Below are 26,918 nucleotides of genomic sequence, written 5' to 3' on the forward strand. Positions count from 1 at the left end.
TCCATTGGTGGCTGGATGGGAGGAAGGTCCGTGGACATGGAGAAGTCGTTGTTTCACAACAGGCTCAGGTATGGGCTGGGAAGACCCTGCCTTGCCTTCAGCCAACCTGCTGGCCGTGGCCGTAATTCAAGTACACACCAGTAGTCTAAGGGGTGAATGAAGAAATAAACCTTAACCAGTTTCCCTTCCCATCTGTGCAGTGAAGGCACTACAGATTCATGGGGAATCCATTAAAACCCAGTGCAGGCACAGTTTTGCATGCATGACCCCGTGCTGCCTTTCCCACTGTGGTACTGTCCTCAGAGTTCTCCCTTTCTCTTTTTTGGAGATCGTTTCAGGGCAGGGTTTTGGAGTGTTTTCAACAGGACCAAAACATCACTTTGTGTGTGATATGTAGTCCTGGGAAGGTCCTTTTCTTTATCCTTACAAGGCTTGAAGATTGTGTGTTACATACTTCAACACAAGAGAAACACCTCCAGAACAGCAATCTCTTTTATTCCACTCCCCATGTATCTGATGCTTTATTCCCTCCGGTGCTACTTGTTTGCCAAAGGATTGTTTAACCACTGTTTGACAATTTCCAAATGGGAAAAACTTCTGGGTTCCATCCAACGGAAGGGAGGAGCTTTGCAAAGTTTTCTATTTAATCTTGGTTAAAAGTAAACAACTTTACCCTTTCAACATTAGTCATGCCCGCTGGAGAAAGGATGGTGTGAAGGCGCTCAGCAAAAGAGTGTGACAGTTTCCTGTGATAATTCCCGTGTGCATTGGGGATCACAGGCACTGAGTATGGTGGCAGGGGGATAAGGGAAGCAGGGCTTGGAAGTACTCCCCTGCCCAGCTCCTGTGTCCCCTGGCAGTGCTCCTAGCCGTCGGGATGGGCAGTGAGGGAGGGTGCTCTGGCACGCTCCTTATCTCTGGCTGGCTACTTTTCAGGAGAACCAGGGGAAAAAAAAAAAAAAGAAAAAGAAAAGAAAAAGAAAAAAAAAGAAAAGGAAGAAAGAAAGAAAGAAAAAAATAAATGATGCAAAGAGAGGAATAAAAAGAATGACCTACTTTGCAAAGAAAAAAAAAAATAGAGCTCTCTCTTCAAGGTTTTGCTCTAATTGCCGGTACGGCGTTGCATAACCACGTCGGGACTTACTGCCTGTACCCGGCGAGGCCGGGACTTGCTCCGAGCTCGTGGGGTGTTCCCTGCGGGCGGGGGATGTCCCCGGTCGCCGAGTGAGGCCGGGCCGGGCTGCACCTGGCTGCCCCTCTGGGGGTCCAACGGCACGGTCCTTGGGTCAGAGATAGGGGGATGTAGGGATGTGGGTGTAGGGATCTTAGGGATATGGGAACGTATGGATATGGAGATGGAAGGATGGGGGGACGTAGGGATATAGGGAGATGGGGATAGAGGAATGCAGGGATATAGGGATGTAGGGATATAGGGACATGCGGAGGATGCAGGGATATAGGATATGGCAGTGCGACGCGGGGATGCCGCTCCGGACCCGCACAGTAGCCCGCACGCCGGTTTTGCTTGAGGCGCTGTGAAGCCATCCCTGATTCAGGGCTGGGTTTTTTGGTTAAGGTTTTATTTTTTTTTCCCCTGCTTCCCCTTTCGTTCTCTTTCCAGCTTCTCCTTTTCTTGGATCCACGCCTGTCTCCTCCCACAGAACGAGAGAGAGAGAGAGAAAAAAAAGGTCACGTATGTTTGGAAAAATATGTAGGTCAGTGGAACATTCCCTGCACTTGTGCAAACGGAGCCGGGGCGGGAGAGCTCCTCCGCAGCCCTCTCGCTGCCCACCTCTCGGCCCGACCCTCCCCGAAGCCTGGGCGCTCGGCGGCGGGGAGGGGGCAGCCAGGAGCCGGAATCCCTCTGCCGTTCCCTGACCCGTTTCGCGCACCCAGCCGGGCTCTCGGCCGCGGGCTCTGAGCTCCGGGAAAGGCGGGCGGGCGGCGGAGGAAGGCGGCGCGGGCGATCGGCCGCCTCCAGCCTCCGGGCCCGCGGCCGCTCATGGGCGCGGGGCGCCGGGCGCGGCCCCCCAGCGCCGGCGGCTGAGGGCGGGGGACGGCGGCCGGGGGATGGAGGCGGCCGGGGGGGGAAGCCCCCGCCTCACCCGCCGGGCTCCAACTTCGCTGCCAACTCCCGGCCCCGCGGCCCCCGCGGCCGCCCCGCTTCTCCCGGCCGCGCGTCTAACTTAATGCACCAGCGGCAGCCCGAGCCAGCGGCCCCCCCGGCCCCCGGCCTCCCGCCCCCCCCGCAGCAGCCCGGGCTCCCGGCGGCCTCCCGCTGCCGGCGGAGCCCCTGGCCCCGGCGCGCCCGGCTCCCGCGGCGCCCGGGGCGGCGGCGGCAGCGCGGCATGCGGCGGCCCCGCGCACCATGAGACACGGCACCGGCCCCGGCACCGGGCGCGAGGCGGGCGGCGTCCCCGGCTCCTCGGCGGCGACCGAGAGTTTGCCGGCTCCCGAGCCCGGCCTCCTGCGCGCCTGGAGCAGCGGCGGCCGCTGCCGCAGCGGCACCGGCAGGCAGCGGAGAAGCGGCGGCATCCAGCCCGGCGGCACCGGCACCCAGGTGGCCACCGCGGACAGCAGCAGCGGCGGAGGCGGCGGCGGCTGGGGCTTCCCCGCCGCGCTCCCGCAGCACCGGCAGCCCAGGTAACGCGCGGCTCCGCGGCCCCCTCGGATTACTTCGGGGTACCCGCCCGCTCCCTGCCCCGGAGCCCACCGGGACCCCGCCGCGGGGGGGTGGGAGATGGGAACGGGGCATCTCCCGCCGGCTCCCGGACTCCCGCGCGGTGAGAGGTCATCGCCTCACCGCTGGGGCGGGGGAGGAAAAGTTGCGGTGAGGTCGGGGGGGATTTCTGCTTGAGGCCCGGTGGGACGTCTGCACGGGAGCAGGGGTTGCGGTGCTCGCTGTAGCCGCGCACCCAGCCCCGGCTCTCTTCCCTGCAGCGTGCCCGGTGGGGAGATGCTGAACGCAGCGCTCGGCAGCAGCGCGGCACTTCTTTCACGAGGAGTTGAGCGCTCTTTCTCTCCTGCACGGTCACCGTGCGGTTTGTCAGCTAGCGAGCACGTTCATCCATAAACTTTACTCGGCGCTTCGTAGCTGTCGGCAGGGCGGCAGCTTACTTTCACTCAAGTGACTCAGAAATAACGAGCGGCTCTGAGCATCGCGGCCAGCAGAGGAACTTTAATCTTTTCGAGGCTCTACGTCTCTAGAAGGGCTGCCCGGACTCGTGACTGCGGGTCTGCCCAGCATGACCTAGTGCGTGGCGGCCCTACCCACGGCAAGAGGTTGGAAATGGATGGGCTTTGAGGTCCCTTCCAACCCAAACCGTTCTGTGATGCTATGATTCAAACCCGGCTCTCAGTGCCCACTCAACAAGTGGCTGCATCTTGAAGCGGGAAGCCATCTCCCTTCCACCCCTGAGTGAGTGTTGGTTTGCATCCCTCCGTGGCGTTAGGCTGTGCTGACACTGATTTAGCAGTGCTCACGCCTCGCAGACGTGGCCCTGCTGCTCTGCTGAGCACTGCTCCAACCCGTGCAGCCAGCAGGGATGCCTAAAATTGCCTTCCTTCACACAAAAAGGTGCTGCCCTGCCTGTATGATGCATTGAACCCATAGGTTATACTTTGTAGAATTGCAACTGTCCCATTTTCTAGCCCAGCACTCGAAGGTATTGTTATTTTATCATAGGCAGAGATGTTGTCTACAGTTAAAATCACCCTGTGCTTTCTAATACAATGCTCTGCTTTCAGGTCCTTATGCATTTGCTAGGCTTGAAAGTAGGCTGACATTTTCCGTGTTGAGTATTTGCTGAAGACAGAATCTCTTTGGGAAGTTTCAGATAAAATGGTTCAGCTATTTCTGAAAGCGTGGTGAGAGGAAATTGCATTCTTTGACCACGTATCTGACAAAGATGGTTTAGGTATATCCCATCCTGCATTAGGAGACCTTGATCTTTGTTTTTCTGTGAATCCGCATTTTTTGGCTCTGTTGAAAAAAACACTTTCATTGAAACTGTTGAATTCTTGTGGCTTAGTGTTTTGGAGCAGGAAAAAGATACTTGGCTCGGGATCAACCTTGTGACGGGGGGAATGCGTCACATTGAGCCTATGAAAATCTCCCAGAATTTGGACGTGGTGGGCATTTGGGGGTTTGCCTATGGCACTGCTGGAGATGCTCTTGGTGTTATGACACACTGAGCTCGTCCTCCTGGGAAGGATGGGAGCTGTCCTGCTTGTGGCTGGAGGGCCGAGCGGGCTTCCCTCCGCAGGTCTTCTTCCCAGATGTTGCTGCTGTGGTGAGCACCAGAAGGAGGGGACGTGGGGCTGTGTCTGCAGTGTCTTGGTGTGCCTGCTGGCATGGAGACCGGGTGGGGAAGGAAAGGGAAACTGCTTCATTCGCATGCATGGGGAAAGAGAGTGTGGGCTTAGGGGGGAGAAGCAGCACTGGTGATGGAGGTGTGGTGGAAGGGAAAGGCAGGGACCTTGGAATTAAGTGAGAGGGCTTGGTGGAGTCTGTACATGGCAAAGTTTGGCAACAAGGTGAAGAGGAATGGCTGGAACTGGAAACAGAGGGGGAAACCCAGACCGAGAGAAGGAATGGTGAACATAAACACGTGGTAAGAATCTGGTGGTGGACAGGAACAAGAGATCTTGGCCTGCAAAACCAGTGGTTTCCAAACTTTCAGTGACTGGATTGCATTATTACCACTCTTTGTCCTTCTCGTCTTCCCCCTCACACAGCCTTCTGCGCTATTCAGCTCCTGCTTCTACCTTGCCCCACAGGAATTGCTCTGCCATCTGGTGATGATCTGAATTTTGGGTGGTGCTATGTGGAGCCGGCAGTTGGACTCAATGCTCCTTATTGGGTCCCTTCTAAGAGGATGCTCTGATTCTATCATTCTGTGGTCTCCTTGCTCTGAGGAGCAGCTCTTGTTGCTCATCGTGCATTTTGCACCACCTTCCTCTAGCTGTGGGCTTGCCACAGGCGGGATGGCAGCTGTGTGTGTCCCCATTAAGTCTCATACTATGCTTTTGTGCTGTGGACCTCCAGGATTCATCTCACTTACTCCTGCAGTAAGCTGATGTGGGTTTTCCACAGGAAGAATTTATTGCTCAGTATATTAAGAATAAATCAACACAGCGAAGTCCTGTGGAAACAAAACAGTATGTCATCACAGAGCTGATGCTGCATCGTAACATATTTGCTTCAAGTAGGAAAATGAAGATCAGCAGCTAATTGTTCCAGTTTGTAGCCTGGCATTCTTTAAGGATAGGACATTTTGCACAGCCGTAAGTTTAGAGCAAACAAATGACGTCTCTGTACAATTGGTAAGTGGTAAAAATAAAACAGCTGAGAATGGCATTCAAATGTGTATTTTATGAGTACTTTACTGCTTTTTCTTCCTAAGCTGGACATTAGGATTTAAGTAACTTTCATTTGTGTTTAACAATGTTTTGCTTTCAGGTTCTTAGGACAGATGCACTCAAATAGCAAATTTTGTAGGGAGATCATTATCTGTATAAAAACCAGGCATTTTCCTGGATTTGGCTTAGCTTTCTGTTGATCCTTGGTCTTATTACAACTTCTTTTTAAGAACTAGGCTGAAGCAAATATTTGTATTTAGCTAACTTAATTCAGGCTGGAAGTTTAGGAGAAATCAGCATCAGCTGAGACTGACTTTCTTGTTCTGAGACTGATTACAGAAATTTGAAAAGGAAATGCTGTGTAATACTGTTTAAGCAGAGTGGAGAGATGGTGGTGGATTTGTTTATGTAGTGGAATTATACAGGGATTTTTTGGGGACCCTTTGTTGGGACCTGCTGCTATGTGCCACACAGGATGTATATATTGATGTACCACCAGTTGAGTTCAGAGATGTAACAGTTGTAGGGCAGGAAGGACAATGTGATGTGATGTGACCCTGTAGGTTTGTGCTGAAGCATCCGAGAAGCTGCAGACATGATTTACTCCTTGCATTTATCTTATCATGGCTCAGGGATCTTGGTAGATTGGGTTGAGGGGTTTTGGAACATACCTTTCTTATACCAATACACGTAAATTCTGTGTACTTTTTGGGGATGGAGGGATAAGAGCTGTTTTTTATACTTCATTTCTTGTGTTTCTTCCCCTAAAGGCAAACTATGATACATACGTCAGTCCAACCCAAATGTCGTGTTTAATAATACTTTAGAACAGAAAGACTCTTCTGTTCCTTTATTCAAGAACCATGGCAGAGGTCAGTATTTCTTCCATACTGCCTGCCTTTTATTTTGGCATCATTCTGAAAATTCACCTGTGGCTTCAGAAGAGTAAACCTCTCCCAACATATAGGCCTCCAGTGAGCTTGGACATTTGTTAGTATCCATTAGCATTGCACACACTTTGCTGTCTGCTCTCAGTACCTTCCTGTTGTTCCTTGTCCTGTCCCTCATCTGTAAAGTCTGCCATTGTTTTCTGCAGCACGTGTACAGCAGGTGCACACCCTGCTCCATGCTGAGAGCTCTGAAATATTCCAAAACCTGACCTTGTAAATAGTGAGTACTGGGAGGTGAGCTCACCTTCTTCTACTTGGGCATAAGTCTGTAAAACAGGTGGTCTTTTGCTGACACAATTGTGACGGAAAGGATAGTGTGTTAATCTGTTTTACCACTGTTCTTAGGGATCTGTGCATAAAATACAACAGTACCTAAAGGGATTCTACAAGAAAGTTGAAGAGAAACTTTTTACTAGGACATGTAAGTGACGGAGTATGGCTCTAAATTAAGAGAGTTGATATAGTTTGGCTAGTAGGAAGAAATTCTTCTCTCAGAGGGTGTTGAGGCACTGGCACAGCTGCACAGAGAATCTGTGGTGCCCCATCCCTGGAGATGCTCAAGGCCAGGATTGATGAGGCCCCGGGCAGCCTGAGCTGGTGGGTGCCTGACCATGGCAGGGGATGGAACTGGATGGGCTTTGAGGTCCCTTCCAATCCAAGACAATCTGTGATTCTGTAATTCCATCATATAGGAAAAAAAGTGTGAAGGATGTTTATGTAGGCTTGAGATCAAAATGGAAATTTGGAAGTTCAAGTACGAAACTTCTTAGTTATTTCAAAACATGGAACAAGAGCCAGCATGGCAAAGCATCATTTACCTAGACATCTAAACCATTCTTTCTCTTTGAGTATCCTCATGTCAAGTGCATGTAATATGTTTTGCATTCATATGTAATATGTCATACTGACAGTTAATGAAAGGAAGTATATGTTACCCAAAACAAAATCACAGAAATGCATTGTCACAAGTCACTGAAGATACAGAAAGTTAGATAAAATCTTCCATAAACAACTCGGAAAACTTTCAAAGCAACATACAGATGTGAGTGTAGAAAACTAAACAAAACAATGGAAATAATAAAAAAGAAAAATCATTAATTCACTGCAGAAACTATGGGTGTACCCATGTCTTTGAGATTATACATGTTGATTCTTCCATTCCAAAAGCATATGGTGGCAGGGAAGAGAATAGGAGACTCAGGGTTTGGTGATCAGAGGAACAGTGCAGTTTCTGCATGGGAAGTGGCAAGGCTAATAAAGCAGTGATTGGCAAGAAAGGAAACAGAAATCTGTAAAATCTTGCAATGCATGGAGAAGGCAAGCTGGGAGTGACTGCTATCAGAGACAGCCTTGAGGGCACCGGGTGAAGAAGGCAGTCATGGGGATTGAGACAAAGGGAGGTGGCTCCTCGAGCAGTGTGGTCAAATGCTGAGCTCCTAACCACAGGATGTGGATGCTGAGAGGTTACATCAGCTAATGAGGTGACTGGATGAGTTCATGGAAGAGAAATCCATCACCGGCTATTAAATACAAAACCACTGCCTCTCGCTTAGGAAGCTTTGATCTGCAAATTCTTGGAAGCCTGGTGAATATCCTGAGGAAATACTGCATTTGATTTGCTGCATTCTTCTATGCACTCCTTGATACCACGGCTGTCTGTGCCTGGGCCAGGTGCTCCTCCAGCTGTAGCTGCTCTGCTACATGAGGTGCACTGGGGACTCCAGTGCAAGCAGCTCGTGGTGGCTTGCACCTTCCTGTCCTGTGATGGTGTATTTGAGTGGAAAGAGCTGGTTTGACGGAACTGGTTGATATGCTCCAGAGCAGAGCCAGGGTATGAGCTAAAAGCTTATGCAGGGCTGGAAAAGCAGAGCACAGGGCTCAAGCTCGCTCCCTGGTGTCCTATTATTTAGCTATGCAGTCATGCCAAGGATGGCAGTCTTATCTCCTTGGGTTCAAGTGTGTTCGGAAAGCAATTGCATTCATAGAAGCAATTCCGCCAAGAGCCACTGAATGCTGAGCTACAGTGCCTGGCTGAAGGAGTCTCTGCTGGAAGACTGTTGTATCTCCACATGCCTGTCCCGCTGCCCCAGCCTTAGCTGCTGCCCAGAATCAGAAAGATGGTTTGGGGCACAATGCTCTCGTTTCCTGACCTGGCAGTGCTGTCATTAGTTTTATCCATCCCTTACAGAGTAGGCTTTGAAATTCCGACCAATGAATGGGAGAATCTTTAGGATAATCATTTTCTTCACCTATCCACAGCACTCAGGCACTGTTAAAGAAACAGTGTTGTGTTTGCTGCTGGTTGCTGGACCAGAATTTTCTTAATCACTTGAATGGCAGATTTTAAAGCCCTAGGTGATGAACACCACAGCCGTTCCAAACCAAAACCTCTGTAGTGCCTAAGCAGTGGTCAGAGTACTTACATGTAGCTTGTGCTGCTGTTATCCACTTGTTTCTAGATGAGAACTAGCTGTATGAAAATGACAGAAACAACCTGAAATTCAGCAACGTGCAAGTCGTTGTGGTCATTTCTTAAAATTCCTCTGTGCTAGCTGCTAAGAAACTCAAAGCAGCGTGTGACTGAACTGTATGAGTGCCTGTATGTATTTTAGGAATGCCTTATGTAACCGAACGGCAGGCCCTTACACTGAGCAGGAGAGCAGTGTTGCGTAAGCAGCTGGGGAGCAAGCAGGAGCTCCAAGAGCACTCCTGGATTCTGTGGATCCTGCTGGATCTCATTTAATGTTATTTAATAAGCCATATTAACTTCTCTTCTCAAGAGTTATCTCGGAGCAGCGACACTGATTTCATTTCCCAGATAAGCTTCACTTTTTAGAAACAGCATCAAACTTTTCAGTCGGTTGAGCAGCTTAATGTCCTGGTAGCCTTGAATTTTCTGTAGTCAGCACTCAATCGAGTTGAAAATAAAAACTCATTAAAGTGAAAACCTTGAACGGGAAAACACTTGTTTTTCAATCTCGTTTCTAATTTGGTAACCATTCTTAAAGCCCATCACTATGATTTCCTCTATCTTGGGAAAAACAAATTATTATTCAAGCAGCTTTTATTTTCTTTAAAAATAGACAATACTGTTCAATTGTTGGGAAGAAAACCAGAACAAGAAAATCAACTTCAACAAGCATACAGATGGCAATGAATTTCTTTAACATAATTTTAGTCCTGCAAACAATAATAATTGAGTTTGATATTTTTTTTTTTAATCTTTTTGTCATCGATGAGCCAACCTGAGGTTTTTTCTCTTGATTCACCCTTAGGTGTGTCATTAAGCTGGAGGACTATTTTAACAAGGAAGCTCCCACCTGTAATCTCTCAATCGACAGGTGGATGTGACTGCAATACCTGAGAAATGCCCACTGTCTGATCAGCAGAAGGAATCCAACTATGAGTACATCTTGGACTTACTGATTTGGGTGGGATGACTCTCATTGAGAGTCATGGAAAACTGATGCAGCATGCATAAGATTGATGTTCTTGCAGAGAGCTGTAGATAATAAATATTATTAGTGCGTGCAGTGTGATCAGGTGGAATCAGGGTATTTTTCTGCTATTTGTAGTGCTTACACAAAATATTTGCCTTGTTGTTCGTATTGGTAATTCCAGATTTTACTTGTGGTATTTTGCCTGTTCCTGGTTTTGACATCTAAAACAGGTAAAAGGTTTTAAATTGGAGGCTTTACATTTGACATACCCACAGCCCAATTACGCTTCTTGTGAGAGCTCCTCTAATTTATGATTTATAAAGGTATACGATTTCTTCATGGGCCATTAAGGCCACCACTTAGCCAAAATCTTCATCCTGTTCATCAGATGAGCATCTAGCTTTTAAAATCGCTTTATCTTTGGTTACCAAGGTCAGAAAAGTATTCTGTTCCCCGATTTAGTTTTTGCTATATCAGTGCCATATCTATGGAATACACTTTCTCAGTCTCTCTGCCTGAAAACAGCCTAATCAAAGAATACTTGTGTGAACCACATGGGTGCATTTCCAACAATTTCAGCAAGAGCAATGCAGATACAAAATAAATAGGTCACTCATATTCACTGTTGTATTTGTATTATTTTTTTAATAAGAAGGACTGGAGAATCTTGTTTGTTTTCAGAGCTGTCACTGAAGTAAATGGAAATTTTCCTGGAATAATCCTGGACCTTTAATTTGGTTATTTGCAAGGTGACATGAGTCCCTTTTTTCATCTTTTCTCTTTCTTACAGCATGAAGGGCTTCATTGTAAGCTGATGCACACTGATGTATCCCAGCTGGTTGTGGCAATTACACTTATACTGCCTAGCCCCTAATATCCATATTTCTTCAAAAATGCACAGTCTTTTTCAACAATACAATATCTTGCTGTATCTTGCTGTTATTCAAGTATAGAAATAAAGCTGCATTTGGTGCCTATCCTACTGTCCTCATTAAGGCAAAACTCTCACTGAAGTCAAGGGGAATTTGGCTTGACAAAGAATTACTGGCTTGAGTTTCTGATAGCACTAAACTTTGTCTTTTTTTGTTTTTTTTTTTTTGTTTTTTTTTTTTTTTGTTGTTGTTTTTACTTTAAAAAAAATTATCTGTTTCTTCTCCTTTTACTTCATTTTAATCTTTAGCTTTCTTCAAGAGGACCTTGTTTTTATTAATCTATTTCAGTTGGTTCATTCTGCTTCTCCCCTTTTCCTCTCTTCCTTTCTTCTTCCCTCTTTCACTTCTCCCGTTATCCCCACCATCACCGACTACAGTACTGTAAAGAGTTGCTATGGATCATGCATATATCGAGGAATTTTGTTGTCTCTTTTAGATTACTTCAACATATTGGTGCCTATATCCATGCACTTGCCTTAGGGTGATGCACAGGTTTATAAGATTGGTGATTTAGACAGAGATTTATTTGCACAAAATCCATCTCAGTAATCTTTCCTTGTATTCTGGCAAGATCTTAAAAGTTCCTCTGAAGCATTCATGCAGGGTCTTAGCAGTAAATTGGGTTTTGAAATGACAAAAATATTTGGCACAGTATTGCAGTCAGAAGAAAATACTTTGGGATTTTAAAGTCAGTGTAAAAAGGGTTTTGTTGATGGCAACAAAACTGGAAATCTCAAAATAGATAGGTTTTATTTATAATTGTACTGTGCAATGATATGAGCTTAGACCACAAACAAAATGCCTTTGTGCATCACTTCTCTTGTCTACAAACTAGGGCAGCCTAATAGAGAAGCGTAGGCTCCGATCAGTGATCAGTTCACAGCCATGTGTTTGAGGGGGTCACCGAGCAGGGGACTGAGCCATTACAAAGGGAAGCGGTGGAGTCACGGATCCTGGAGGTGTCCAAGCGACATGTGGATGTGGCACTGAGGGACGTGGTTAGTGGGCGTGCTGGGGGTGGGCTGACAGTTGGACTGGATGATCTGAAAGGTCTTTTCCAGCCTTGGTGACTCTGGCAGAAAGAGGAGACATGGTGAAGCCTCTTCTGGGTGCTGATCCACCTTGGTGGCTGAGCCTCGTGAGGCATTTCCTTGTGCACCGCAGAGTGTTGCCTCCAGCTGCTCTTGCGCCTTCCCTGTACCTTGTCCCTGCTGGTACCTCTGCAGTGTCATTCTCTCGCTTCTGCCTGTTAATTGTTTTTGGCTTTAAGACAGAAGCCTTTTGAAAGTGCTAAGTATTGTTATTTTCTTGCAAATGGAACTGATATTGAAATTCTTTTCCAAAAGACCCCCTTCATGCTTGTGAAGTAAATAATGGCTGTGTGCCTTATTGATGGATAGTATAGAATTTAGAAGGCCACCAGCTTGCAGTTCCTTAGCATCTGGATCCCTCCAGACATTCCATTCAATTTAAAAGGCAGAATGCTAAAGTTGCTTATTCTTCCTCAAATAAGCAAACACATTTTCTCTTTTTGTAAAGGTATTGTCACATGGTGTCCAATTTTCTGTTACTTTGGACAACCTAAAATGTATTAAAAACTACAGGCAAAATGCATGGTGTAATGCCAGTTAGAAAGGTATCACTTCTTCTTTAATGCAATTGCTATTTCCTGTGCTCAAAATTGTCTTTTTCCAATGGATGATTTAAGCTGTATCTGAACAATAGATTTATTGTTGTTGATAGTCTTCTCAATTTCTTTTCAAGATAGGTTATTTTTCAGAGTACCTAGGGATATGAGTTCAGTGTTTAACTTTGGAATTCACATTTTGTTTGCTCGGTCTATGATATATGTATTTGCAAAGTCATAATTGGCATTAGACTTGCCATATTTCTCTGCAGATCTTTTCCCCACTGTGAAACTACTGCGGGGTCATCATGCTGGTTAATAAAAGAAGGATGATATTTCTTGTAACTCATGAGTATTTAAATGCTCTTCTATGCAGATTCTTCCTTTTCATGAGAAAGTTTAAGGAGACATCTAAAAAAATTCTGTCTTGATAACGCCGGTTAAGTTCATTCAAAATCTAGATATCCAGTGGTGTAAGGTAATGAGACATTTCAAAATGGGTAGTGTGTAATTGAGAGGGGATTCCATATATGAGATGCAAGCATAAAAATTCGGTGTAGCTCTTCACAATGCCGCTCGTTTTGCAGCTGAATTCCTCAGTACTGTTCTTAGAGTGTATAATCAGTTACGCTTGTGTTGATTTAATCAATTATTCTCGTGCACAAACAAACAAACACAAAAATCTGGCTAATTTCAGGCTCTCTTTGAAACACCAGACCTAGAGATTTAACTTACAAAGAAAGAAATACTATTTTCAAGCCTCTAGAGTGATTTTAAAAATGGCAAAGATATATTTGGGAAGTACCATACTTCTTGGTACTGGCAGCTGTGTATCCTTATGCAGAAGTGGATTTGGCTGAAAGACCAATTCATAAATATTGTATCCAAGGACTGCAGCAAGCTTTCATATTTTCAAGAGATAATGTAAAATGTGCAACATTTTTTCTTCACCCTCTGAAGTCTCAGCTTAAACAACTTGGTCTCCCAAGTATGATGAATAATGGCCAGCTAGCCAAAGTATCCATGGCTTCTTCAATCACACAGACTGGAGATGATTCTGCTTCCTCCAGGTGAGCCTGCATACGTAAGACAAAAGGTCAGCTTGCTGCGCTCAGTCTGAAATCCCTCCTGCACACTGGCAATCTGCAAAGCAGTAGGAAGGAAGAGATGTTGATAAAGAACTTGACTCCTGCACTCGGTGACTTTCCATCTCTCAGTCTGTGAGCTTCCAAGCAAGCTGCACAGACAGCTCCTCGCTGTGTTATGGGCTGCTTGGAAAGCCACATGAGAGATGGGGAATCTCTCATGGCTCTCTTAGGAAAGTTTTTTTTCTCCTTGTCTCCAGACCTCCCCTCTGATCTGCAGTCTGGGAAAGCCAGGGGTGTAAGGGAGAAGTAAGCATTATCTTTGATCTGATGGCTCCTCTCCTTCTGGGCTATTCTCTGGGGGAAAAAATTCCTCCCTTGGGAAGGCAACATTTACCGTGGCAGAGGCTCTGTGTGCGGGAGCACTGGGGAAGATGCTGAGCGTGCCTGATGGGCACTTGACATTTTAGCACAGATTCAACAAAGCAACTTTATTTAGGTAAACACTTAGGCACATGCTTTTCATTACCCATTTGCTAAGAATTTTATCTAAGTCTTCTCCTGAATATGGAAAGATTTTAAGTGCATATTTAAAGGCTGACAAGTTCCCCACTCTGACTCACACATATGCTGCAACAGGGATGGGCTGGGTGGAAAGGGAGCAGACATCACAGTAGCACGGGAGCTGAGAAGCACATATTTTTTCAAAGATTACAGGGATTCCAAGGTAGGAAGGGACTCCATTCTGGCCAACCTTTTTTTCTGCTTTTTAATCTAGAGTTAATAACTTGTTGGATGTTTCTCCTTAGTTTTGTTTTCCAGCTAGTCTCCAGGTTTCTTTTGGAGAGTTTTGTTTCAGGTGAAACTCCTCTTGTTTTGCCAGAAAGCAAACCTCTTGCAAGACAATTTTCTTAGAGAAGAAAGCAATAGCTGAGAAGTTGTGAGACATTTCTGGAATGAACCCAGGCAGCTTGTCAGCGTAGGAAATTCTTCCATTTAAGACCAATTTTCCATTGCTTTATCTGAAGCCATACCTATTTTGCCTTAGTGAGTATGTACTGCTACTGCAAAAGAAAATCCTGCCTACTCCTGAATTTGAATACTCATTTCTGTTATTTCCCTTTTCCAGGATCTGTAGGCAAGACTAAGAAGCTGATCTTGCTGAAATTTAACCTTTTCTGTGTGTGGATAGATTAATTTTCAGCTGTTGTGTTTTCCTAAGCTGGTTCATGGCACAGATATACAAATGTTGGTGGCTGATTCAAGGAAAGGAGGCAGGACTTCCTTTGGAGCTACTGTGGGTTTAAGTCACCTTACAGTGTTCCATGAATATTTTTTTCAGAAGTGTTCTGGAGGACAAGATAAATGGGGCTGTTTTGTCCTGCAGGAAGCTGGTGAGTGGAGAGATGAAGACAATGAGAAAATGATGACCAGAGGAGAGGGAACACAGAGAGTAAATGAGGAGCAAAGAAGACCAGGAGCTTTGATCTGCAGATCATGGCAGTGGAGAGAAATGAGAGGGGAGAGATGGAGAAAGAGCCCCCCTTTATGAGATGTGGCAAAGTGAGGGTTTTGTGGCCAACTGGAGGAAGAGAGTTGGAAAGAGGGCAGATGTGGACCTGAACCCTGGGAGGAGGAAGGTCAGGATAGCAACTTGCATGCACCACAGTGGGGAGAAAGAGGTTGGAAGAGAAGCCAAGGAGACCTTTGGGCTGAGCAAAGACTGGAAGTGGGGTTGGAAAGCAAGGAGTAATGCACAGAGTTGCTTGGGAAGTACCTGAGACTTGGAAAGCCAGAAATAGAGATGAGCAGATGATTGTCCTCAAATGTGAGGCTGGACTGAGTGAGGGATCTGAGGTGTGAAAAGAGCTGGAGATCAGAGGGACAGACAGGGGCTGCTTGCTCACTTGGGCACCTGGAATGGAAAACTGGCAAACTTAGCACTTCTCTGCTGCCAGCAAATGCTCAGAAAGCCCAGAAAGGAAGAACACCTCATTCCTGCCTCTTGCTGCTTCCCCTGATCGCTACCTGCATTGGTACCCTGTGATCATGGCAGCTGCCAGAGCTTGTTAGCTGAAGTGGCTGGAAATCTGATGGTATTTTGGAAATGTCACAACAATGTCCAGTAAGGAGGATTTTCACGTGCAAAGTCACATGCTCCCAGAAGCTGCATTAAATGTTATCCACTACAGATGCAAAGTCAAGCGCTCAGAAATTAGGAAATAGTGTAATTAAGTCTGCCTGTGTGATTTTAATTTATTCACTTCCTGCATATTCATTATGATTCAGTACTTAATGATTTAATGATTGCACTATGCTTGCTTTTTTTTTTTTTTGTTTCTTGTTACCAGTCATTTTAAGTTATATTAATTTGCTGGCATTTCCCAATCAGTTCTGAGTCGATGCACAACTGCTAGCTTAAACTGGGGGACAGGTCAAGCATGGGGCACTTCTGTGCCACCAATGCTGAGTTATCCTGACCTGAATGAATTGTGAAATGACAACACTGATCTCCATGTAACAAGGTGGCAACTTTGATTTTATTAAATGTTGTTGTTCCATTTGGTTTTTAAAGGGGGATATCCTTGTTGCAAAGGCCACACACTCCTGCAAAGCAAGATGTTGATACATTTCTCAAGAATGTACCACCTCTCCTTTTTAACTCCTTTGGCTGAAATCAGGAATAATCCTAACTCAAGGAAGATACCAGAATGGAAAATTTCAGTTCAAGTTCAAGTGGTTTGGTTATGGGAAAGTTCTGTGTGGCTGAGAGAAGTTCTCCTAGCTGGAGGCATGCTGCAAGTCTTCCAGGCAAGCACTGTGCCCAAGTCACTGCCTAGAAAAGCCAAGAGGTGTGGGAGATCTGACAAGCCTAGCCACGAATAAAATTCACATTTCCTGCAGCCAGATACATGACCCTTAATAAAGCCCTCAAGACTTCAGATTTTCATCTTGATCATTTTGTAGATTCATTGAGCTAAGCTTTTCTTAGAGGAGCTCTTCCGTTTTCTCTTCAAATTATTGCTTCTTTATTTTGGGAGTGAGAGAAAAAAATGAAAATTAAGCTCATGGTTTGTTCTTAGTTCCAAAATGTACTGTCTTCAAGTGGCAAGGCACAAAAGCAGGGCTAAGAAGAGAATTTTATGAACAACACTGCCAGGTCATGAAGGGCAGAGTCAGTGAATCTAATGCAGATAGGGAATGGGAATGACTAACAGCTACCATCACTAGCAGCACTGTCCAGTTCCGTTATTGTGGCTACTGACAGGCCCAAAAAATAGTTTGGAAGAACAGCATACATACAACACATATTTATGGGTCATGGCTGGTTCCCTTCACTTTGGGGTGTTTCGAATGAATGTCTTCTGGGTTCAGATCTACTTTGCACCAAGCAAGCAGTGGAAAGCATGTTTACTATGAAATGCTGCCTCCTTTGAACTCCAGCGCGACCGAATTTTTGCCTTTTATCACGCAGAGTTCTGCGGCTGCAATGAGGCTATGCAATGTTATTGCCTATTGTGCTCCGTTCCCTTCACAACTTTCCAGTAGTATGACTACTTTGGCCCTCTTTGTCTGTTTTAAAGAGGTGTCCTTTGTGGTTCAGCAAGCTTGAGGCAGGTCAAAGAAAAAAAATGCATTTAGTTTAGTGGAAAAGTATTTCCCTGCAAACTTTTTCTAAGAATTTATATAGCTTTAAAGGTAGTTTAAAAGATTAAATTTACTGTGGAATCTGGCATTTGTATTTTGAAGTTTACATACCTGAGAAATGATTAATACTGGGCACACAGTACTACTTTCTTGCTCATTTTCAGGTGTTTCTGATGCTGTGATATGTTTTGGTATGGTTAAATAAGCTTTTCAAGATTTTAAATTAAAAAATGTTAACTGGTTTTAATAGACTAATAATTTTTCTGCTGGAATCTAGAGTCATCTTTATGACTGCTGATGCAATTTCATTTTAAAGAAATGTGCACTCTTCTTGTATCTGAGAAAATATAAGTAGTATATGTTCAGACCTATATAAAGCTTCAACAGTTCTTTCTGATAGGAATTATTTCCAAAATTGTCAGTATGTAGCCAAACTCTTGAGATCAAATGGGCTTTTAACTTAGCTTTCTGATCTTCTAATTGCATCTTTTAGGAGCAGATTGACAGGCATTGTTGAAAAACTGTATATATATTTATACTTTGCTCCCTGTAGATCTCTGTGCAAAAGGGTTTTTGTTATCTGTACATCAAGTCCTTAACGTAAGAAAACAAACGTTAAGAAACTTGCTGTAACTAAGTTATTTCTTGCATCCTAATCAGGAGTTACATGTGCTGTTTTGTATTGTATCTGTAATTCAATAAGGTATAAAGCTTGTCCTCGAGCTGAAAGGTTATTCTATTGGTGAAGTGACTTGATTACTCCATGTATCAATGTCTTCAGGAGCATAATAGTCTTGTTTCTATCGTATATTTTTATGCACCAAGTCTATATACATGCAAAAACACCATCCTTTAGTTGTGAGCTGTGTAAGAACAAAGCCTTACACATTTCTCTCTTGCTGTGCAAGGCTGTAATGCTCTGGAAAGAATAGTAACATAAACAGTAACAATAAACACCTTCACCATGTCCATGCATCACATCCTGTCATATTGATGCATTAGCTTGTTGGATTATGGTCTTCAGTCAGCTAAGCACAAAGCATGCCAATAAATAAAATTTTGACCTGTTTTCCCATATCATTAAAACAGCTGGTAGATTTAAGACTGATGGAAGGCAGTGGACGTTGCTGGCAGAGCAGCGGAATTTGAGAGCAAATACGAGTTACCTGTTAGATAGCTCTTCAGTTGAGAGAATCATTCTTTCATTTACTGTGGTATAAGGAGACCAAAAGCTCCCCATGGACTTCCAAGGGACCCAGTTGACATCTGAAGTCCATCCATTATAGCTACAGTAAATACATTGTTGTCATGGTAATGCGGTGATCAAAGTCTGAGGGAAAAACTCAGGCATTTCTCTGGTTCATAGTGTGAGATGAAAGGAAGACTTGATAAGAAATAAAATAGAATTGATCAGCATTTACTTTAAGTTGGCTTTGCAACCTTCCAGAAAGATATTGTGAAATTTAATTTAAAATTAAACTGCTTCAATTTAATTATGTGATATGGAAAACTATGAGGATATTTTTTGCACTCGGAAAAATGCTGTCTCAGTCATCAGGGTAAGGTGGAGGTGTTCTTTCCCAAATCAATTTCTAATGATGTGAGACAAAATTGACAATTGCCCCTTGTGAGGCCATGCAGGGAAATAGCTGTGAGCAGCTGGGATGATTCACAGATCTCCTAAAGGGGAAAGTGTGTTTTCACAACAGGCTAAAGCTCATTGATGTCCACTCTACCACTGGCTTACCCTAAATGGTGAAGGGCTGCTCCCACTTGCACCCTTGGTTTGGCAAATGCCAGCTTGCCAGCTCCCACCCATCCCCTGCTCCTAGCTCGACACTTCTGCCAATTGCTTTTTGCTACCTGACCTGGTGAGACTCCTGCAGAAGTTCCTTCAGCTCTCTAAATCAGAAAAATAAAAGCCAGAGGCTATCTTCTTGCCAAATTACTGAATTGAATCAGCCCGTAGATGGAGGAGGAATTAGCAGTGAAGACAAGCAGGGGAAAAAAAAGGAGGAGTGGTGGAAGAACTCCTTCATTTTCCCAGCCCCCAGATTTGGGCCTTGAGCACTCAAGAGCCAAAGCCTGGTTTCCTTACAGAGTGAGCAGGAGAAATGCATGTCCTAAAGGACTTCTGAGGAGAAAGTGGCTTCAAACCAAGCCTTGCTTACACCTACACGTGCCACATGTAGGATAAGGAATGCAGAGCCCCAGTGCCTTCTACACTGAGGCAACAGATCTTTCCCAGTGGGTTGTGAATCCTCCCCCAGTGTGGCCCACTTCCCCATTATATTGCCTGGGAAACTGGGACACCGCTTTCAGGCTTGTGATTTCTACTCCAGAAAGAGCTGCTTGAATATCAGCCCCAGCTCTGATCCCTTTTCAGAGGAATCATCTCCTTTGCCAGCATGCTTACAATGTGTTTCTAGCCCAACTCTAATATTACTTGCTCACAGCAAGTGTCCTGTTATTCCAACACAGCATCCTCCTCTTCAGTGGTGTAGCTTAATGGGGTATATGCATACATGCCCATAAATCTTGACAGATCAAACTGTGCAAGCTTTAGACCCGGTGAAAGGGGATGACTCACCTGATGAAGTGCTTGCTAGTCAAGCAAAAGCTGTACAAAAGAAATCGTGTTAAAATAAGCTTTAGTCAATAGGGATAGATTCTGACCTTCTTAATCACAGTGACTGTCTCACAAGTATTCCCAGTGAATAAACTGAAAATACATGCAGAGTAATAATGAGAAAGGGTACCAAATTCTAGCTCTAGGTCATCCACCTTGTGTTAAAGTTTCAGTCCATTTAGCTGATGTATCATGGCTAATGTTTCATGATCATCCTTTAGTATATAAGAAAACAGCTTAATCTAAGGGAGCCTTCCTGGTGTGTTATAAATTTCATCAGTTTTGAAGGGACTATTGAAATTACAATTACAAAAAAAGAAAGCAATGTGAGATGGCATGTGACACGATGATGTTAACTTATTTCCTTGACATGGGGAAGGGCCTGCAGCCCATTAACCAATAGGCTGAGCTAAAGGCCTCAGTGTGGAGGAAAAGGCACACACACGAGGAAACTCCTTGAAAAAAAGTAAAAAGTAATAATTAAAAAATGCTGGAAAGGATAATAATCAAAGAGAATTTCTCTTCCAAAGTGTGTGATTGTCTGAACAGAGCAGATGAGAGTACTGAAACCACAAGAGTGGCCTCCATGCAGGATCAGGACTACTTTCAGTGTAATTTTTAAACATGAGCAGTATGAAAATTTGGTGCATGTGAGCCATCAGAGATCAAGCAGAAGGGTTATATAAACACCATGACTACAAAATGGGAGCCCTCTCTGGAATTTAAGAAAATTCCTACCAGTAAAGAATGATAAAATTTACATTATTTTATTCAAAAGTTATGGTGTCAAGTACTGCACGTAGTTTTGAGCACCTTCTGCAAGAAAGACATTGAGGTCCTGGAGCATTCCAGAAAAGGGCAATGAAGCTGTGAGGGGTCTGGAGCACAAGTCTTATGGGGAGCAGCTGAGGGAACTGGGATTGTTCAGTCTAGAGAAAGGGAGGCATGGGGGAGACCTTATCACTCTCTTCAGCGACCTGAAAGGATGCTGTGGTGACATGGAGGTTGGCCTCTATCTCTCAGATAACAGCTACAGGACAAGAGGAAATTGCCTCAGAAAGACTAACCAAGCATTGGGACAGGCTTCCCAGGGAAGTTGTGGAGTTGGTGTCCCCGGAGGTGTTACAGAATCATGTGGATGTGGCACTGGGGGACATGGCTAGAGGGCATGGGGGGGGTGGGCTGGTGGTTGGACTGGGTGATCTGAGAGGTCTTTTCCAACCTCAACAATTCCATGAATCTATGAAAAAACAATTTTATTTTGTAGATCTAAATGATAAGAAATTCTTCGTCTCGAGGATATTACTGTCTCATGCAGTTTTCAGCATAAAGTAAATAGAAAAGTAGTTTTGTCTGAGTAAGGACTTTATTATATGCCCCAGAGGAATTAATACTCCAGGAAAGGAAATGGAAAAATCCAGAAAATGAGGAAAGACAAGCACTGCAATTTAATAGCATGTTTAAAGCATATACTTATTTTAGAACATGTGCTCAATATCTTTCCTCATCAGGTTTTCATTTATGTGAGAGTAAGTACCAGCTGATGTATATTACTAAATCACAATGCAAGGGGTCGATAAACATATCCGCAAAACTTACTTTTCCTGGACTGTGGCCTGGTTATTAAAAAAAAAAGGAGGAAACAAAGAAATGAAAGTATTAAGTGCACTTTTTTTTTTTAATCTCCAAATAGATCATAAATCAAGCATACAATAGAAGTTTTCATCAGTCTTGAGGCAGCACTCGGCTGCATGGAATATCAAATATCTAAAGGAAATACCATAACTTCTGGGATGTGCTCAATGTTCTCATTTGTAATTTATCTCTAAAACATGCAGCCAAATGTTAACCTTCAGTTAGGTTTTCAGAACCCAAGAAATACGGGACATCTCTGATTTGCCCAGTCTGACAACTATATGATTTTTCAGGAACGAACTTAGAGTGACTTCAGACTCTTAGCCCTGAATCCCCCATATAGTGCTTGTACAATTCTGCTTCTGAATGTTTAACACATTTTTCTCTCTCACTGTGAAATGCCCATGTAAGCAGAGGGCAAACTAAAGGACAGGGCACAAGTCTGAAGGAACGATAAATAAAGGATCACTACATACACAAAGTTAAAAAGACATTTCTCCCCCTTCAAGGGACTTTCCTTGTACGTTTTGGAGGTGAAGAGGAGTCTGATTCAGGAATCGTGCACATGAGCAGGCTGAGCAAAATGGAGCCTGAGAGTCAGTGTGATTGCTCCTGGAAGGTAGATGAAAAGGAAACATGAAGGAAAGCTATTTAAGTTAAAGCACAAATTATCCCAAGAACAAAAAGGTTTAAACTTCCAATACATAGGTACAGAAAGTTTAGGCTATCAGGTAGAGTTCCTCTAACCATTGGGAGAAAGTACTGAAGCAGGTTCTCCATAGGATTCAGGGTGGAGAATCATAGAATCATAGAATGGCCTGGGTTGAAAAGGACCACAATGATCATCTAGTTTCAACTCTCCTGCTATGTGCAGGATCACCAACCACCAGACCAGGCTGCCCAGAGCCACATCCAGCCTGGGCTTGAATGCCTCCAGGGATGGGGCATCCACAATGTCCTTAAACTCCTTAAAATGGTTTTAAGTTGAGGGAGGGAAAATTTAGGCTGGATGTCAGGGGGAAGTTCTTTACAGAGAGAGTGGTGAGGTGCTGGCACAGGCTGCCCAGAGAGGCTGTGGATGCCCCGTCCCTGGAGGTGTTCAAGGCCAGGTTGGATGGGGCCCTGGGCAGCCTGGTGTAGCACTAAATGGGGGGGTTGGTGGCCCTGCATGTGGCAGGGGGGTTGGAGATTCATGATCCTTGAGGTTCCTTCCAACCCTGGCCATTCTGTGATTCTGTGATTCTGTAAACCTAGCTGATTACAGGCTGGTACCTGTGAAGTTTGAATAGAAGATAGAAAGATAGAAAAAGAGAATAGAAGAATAGAAAGAAAACAGAAAATCAGTAGTGTGGTCTCACGAGGTACTGGGGGACTAGAGGGAGAGGGGGGTGCTTAGTCTGAGCCTTTACTATCAGGGCACTTCTCAAGCATGGTATATTTGATTGATGTTAATAACTTTCTTAGAAATGGGTTGAGGCTAAAAGTTGCTGTTTCTCTCCGCTGACTACAGAGGCCATTTAGACAGTTATCTCTGCTGTCAGCCATCTGTACTGAGAATACCTCAAGTTAGGTAAGAAGAAAGAATCCATGCGACTAAAAATTAGACATTGTAACCTCTAACTTTTTGATTTGTAAATCTTTACAGGGTCCAGTCCTGGAAACCTGCCTGTTTTGGGTATTGAGTTCAAAACTATGGATTTTTTTGCTCAGTTTCTTGGGAGAATAAAGGATTACTTGATCATGTTTTACGTGGTTGTACGTGTGCCTGTCTAGCTACATTCTGATTTGTTGGCTAATACCAATTAAATTTGTGAGAAAGATAAAGATATCAAAGCTATGGAGCATCTTTAAGCTTTGTGATACTATATGCCAGACCCTACAGACCTCAGATGACCTTCACAAGAGCTTTCTGACACCATCCAGTAAGACATTAACTTGTACTAGTTTCACAGCTTGCAGCACTTTATGATGTGCAATTGCTTCCTTCCGGATTTGAATTAAGTGACTTGCATCTACAGTGAGTTGCTCCACATGTGTAAAACTGCTCCTAGTGTAAGATTTAGAAGTCAGATGAAATGGAGCTGCTTGCTGGTGGTGCCTGCTTACAACCATCTGTGGCTCTGACCATGATGTTGCTGCCTGTGGGCAGCGCTTGGGTGTGTGCAGGACTAGCCTGAGGCAGGCTTCAGGCAGACTTGAGTGCGTCCTCTCCTATTTAGGAACACTGTGTTTTCATGTGTTTAGCCTTAAAAGATAAGCATTTTTAAAAGGAAAAGCAGCCAGGAGAGAAATTAAATAGGAACTGCTCAAAATCAGGAAAAGTGGATGGGCTGAGGGCCAGGTTTCCTGAATTCATGGTGGTTGCTCTGGAGAGCTTTTTGTGGGGTAACTGCGCACTTCATCTCCTCTGGCCACAAAGAAAAGAAGTCACAAGTGGGAGAGGTTACTAATGGGAAATGCTGTATTATTTTCATAGGTCCGGTGGATGATGTGAAAGAGCGGATTGTCAGGGGAAGCCAAAATCACACTGAACACTGCAGCGTTTAGGCCTGCTCTTGGCTAGTTGCTATACTGGAGACATACAAAAAAAAGCTAGAAACACGGTGTTGTAGATTACATCAGCAGGATCCCCTGATCTAGGGGCTCACATACAGCCAGCTGGCTTCTCTGAAGTTTCTGAGGCCAGCTCTGCCCGTGGCATGTGAGCTGGGTGGAACAGGAGAAAAAGGAAATCACTATGGAAAGGGGGGAGATAAAGAAATTCCCCTTTCGAGTGCCAGCGCTGCAACTTAGAGCTGCTGACAAATATACAGATTTTATCTGGAAGGAAGGACCAAGGTTTTTCCTGTCTCGGATTTGTAGTTTTTCTCCTCCTCCACTGCTCAGCATTTGAGTGCTTCTCAGTGCATGCAGGAGCAGGCTACTCTGATTGCCCTAGATGAGTCATTCCTCCAGATAAGCCTGACTGACTTCAAAACTGAAGTTACTCTGCATTGGGTGGAAAACACTGACATAGAAGAAAGCAGATTGTAAATGAGGAATTGCTTCTGCCAAACTGCAGTCCTGTCACATGAAGCCATACTATTTCGTGTGTGAGGTGAAGTGCTGTTTTGAACTGACTTCAGCTGATCGTAAAACAAAAATGATGTTGTAATTGTCACATAAAGGCTTCTGACATAGCAGGGGAGAAGACTTCAATCTGTCGCAAACTGTTCTCTTTGAGGAAGAAAAGGTGACTGCGAGAGTGTTATTTGGCAAAGAACACTGAATCAGAAGCAGTGATACAGTCCTTTTTCATTTTTTTGGATGCATTTACACTTGCTAATGTGCCACTCAGTGCTCTTAAAAACTTAACTCTTCCTTCCCACCTGGCAGCAAACTGAGAATCTACTTTCCTAGATATGAGCCAGAAAAATGCAGCTTCTTCAGAACCAAAGATTTCAGTCAAATGTGCATTACAGCAGTTAAGACAGCAACGCTTTCACTGCCCTGCGTGTGGGCTGCTCTCCATGTAGGACATTCCAGTTGGGGCATTCCTGCACAGCCTTAAAGCAGAAATACTACCTTTGCATTTTCCCATCTCCACACTTCTAAAAGCATTCAGTCTGCTGCCAGGAAGCTAGTTTATGTGGCAAACAGGGCTCAAGCAAGATATAAAGGTGGCTATTCAGACCCTCAGGCTTTGGCTGTAACACCTACTTTATCTTTAGGGAAGCTGGGGAATGCCAGTGTAGGCGTGCGAGTGAACCTCCATAAAAGCCTCTTGGTGCAGAACAGCAATAGCACCGGGCAGTCACATCGCCATGAAGGATTTCCAAAGGAATTCTCCAATGGGACAAGAACTGAGTGATGCTTTATATTTTATGCAGACAAGGAAGAGAAAGATGCTGTGGGAAAAATCTCTTTTACGTTCTAAGTATAGCCATAACCAGCAACAGTATATCATTTTGGATCAGAAGGACTTGCAGGGCATAGTAATGAATTTCTCTCCTGATCAGAGGGCTATCCATAGCTATATGGCCCTCACCATGTAGCTCTCATAACATGCATCAGTGAACACTTTGGACCCAAATCTAATGTCAATATTAAGGAGTAGGAGTTTTCAGGTGATAATTAAAGGCAGGATTAGATTTAGGATGAGGGCTAGGGTTGAAAACTAGCTGGTCTGAGGTACTTGGTCTGCAGATACAGACAACAAGGCCTGCTGGACTACAGCAAGGACTAGTCAGTTTTTTTACTGGTGGCTTTTTTACTGACTTTGTTTGGCTCCATATTTGGCTTAGAGTTCATGTGCTCTTCTCCACAACACAACTAACATACTGTCCTTCAGTGCCAATGCCAGCTGTCTTCATCTGTCCCTGACAAGCTTTCAGGATTTACCACTTAACACTCCTGCTGCCACAAGTCCACTTGTTGCCTCTAACACTAGCCCTTGGTCTCAGTGTATTCTTGTGGCCCATATCTGCTCCAGGGTTTTTCACAAGCCATTTGCTCTGATGGCATTTGTACACAGGCCAGCCTAGTGGGCCTCCAGGGACTTCTAACTTGCTCACTTCACCCTGTATAACAGACATGACTTTAGGTCATTTGGGTCAAGGAGGACCCAGGTACAAGAAGAGGTTTGTCCCAGAGCCTGTGACATTCCAATTGGAACTGCTGCTTTGTGGGATTCAGATAACTGCATATGATAGAGGCAAGAATGCTAATAAACTTTACTCATGAACATATGTTGCACGCAAGTAAACAAAGCCTAGAAAGCTGTAAGCTGCTTGAAATCTCACATCAGTGACTGGTCATTTGTTCCAGCTGAACAAGTCACTGACCAGACACTGTTCTCTTCAGCAGCAGAGGCACAGTCTCAAGAAACTGTTACTTCTTCTGTCTTTTTAAAGTAGGGCTGCAGCCTTCAACAGTGTTGTTCCACCCAGAGCAGGATAGCCCTTGCTGTAACATGTCTTTCTGGCAAGGCATGGAATCCATATTTGTTTCAGGTCATGTCGTCCTGATTTTGCATTGAAGCTTTTCGTATGAACAGCAATTTCATTTCAGTAAACTAATAATAGCCCTTAAAATCTTATGTATCTGCAAAAAAGATACAAAAGCTCCAAATTGAGTTTAACAGTTTATTCTGTGCAAGGGTGAGTAGTGAGGAAGAATCATAGAAATCCCAGAATCACAGAATGCCTTGGGCTGGAAGGGACCCCAAGGATCAAGTTCCAACCTCCCTGCTAGAGGCAGGCCCGCCAACCTCCAGATCTGGCACTAGACCAGGTTGCCCACTGCCCCATCCAACCTGATCTTGAACACCTCCATGGACGGGGCATCCACAACCTCTCTGGGCAGCCTGAGCCAGCACCTCACCACTCTCTCTGTGAAGAACTTGAGATCCAATCTGAATATTTCCTCCTTGAGCTTAAAACCATTCCCCCTTGTCCTATCACTATCTATCCAAGTTTTTACTAAAAAGTTGATTCCCCTTCTTTTATAATCCCTTTTTAAGTACTGGAAGGCTGCAACAAGGTCTCCTCACAGAGGAGATGGATGATTTTTATTTTTTTTTTTCTCAAAGCCCCATTGTAAAATGGGCACCAACAGATACGAGCTTTATGCT

General features: G+C 44.6%; 2 protein-coding genes across 6 annotated transcripts in view; both read left to right on the top strand.

Moving 5' to 3' along the window:
• The window catches only part of RPL31 (ribosomal protein L31), a 662,822-nt gene that overhangs the window by 554,873 nt on the left and 81,031 nt on the right, over nucleotides 1–26,918 (top strand). The window lies entirely within an intron of this gene.
• NPAS2 (neuronal PAS domain protein 2) overlaps nucleotides 2,436–26,918 on the top strand; it is a 97,624-nt gene continuing 73,141 nt past the window's right edge. For 2 of the 4 annotated variants that reach the window (XM_052664888.1, XM_052664889.1), the window contains exon 1: nucleotides 2,541–2,643. The gene's annotated coding sequence lies outside the window, so the exon portion shown is untranslated. Of the gene's footprint in view, nucleotides 2,644–26,918 lie in introns of all 4 variants that reach the window. The other 2 variants (XM_052664886.1, XM_052664890.1) reach the window with 2 other exon arrangements.

The sequence above is a fragment of the Tympanuchus pallidicinctus genome, unplaced genomic scaffold (genome assembly GCF_026119805.1).
Source record: "Tympanuchus pallidicinctus isolate F22 unplaced genomic scaffold, pur_lepc_1.0 scaffold6, whole genome shotgun sequence".
NCBI classification, from domain to species: Eukaryota; Metazoa; Chordata; class Aves; order Galliformes; family Phasianidae; genus Tympanuchus; species Tympanuchus pallidicinctus.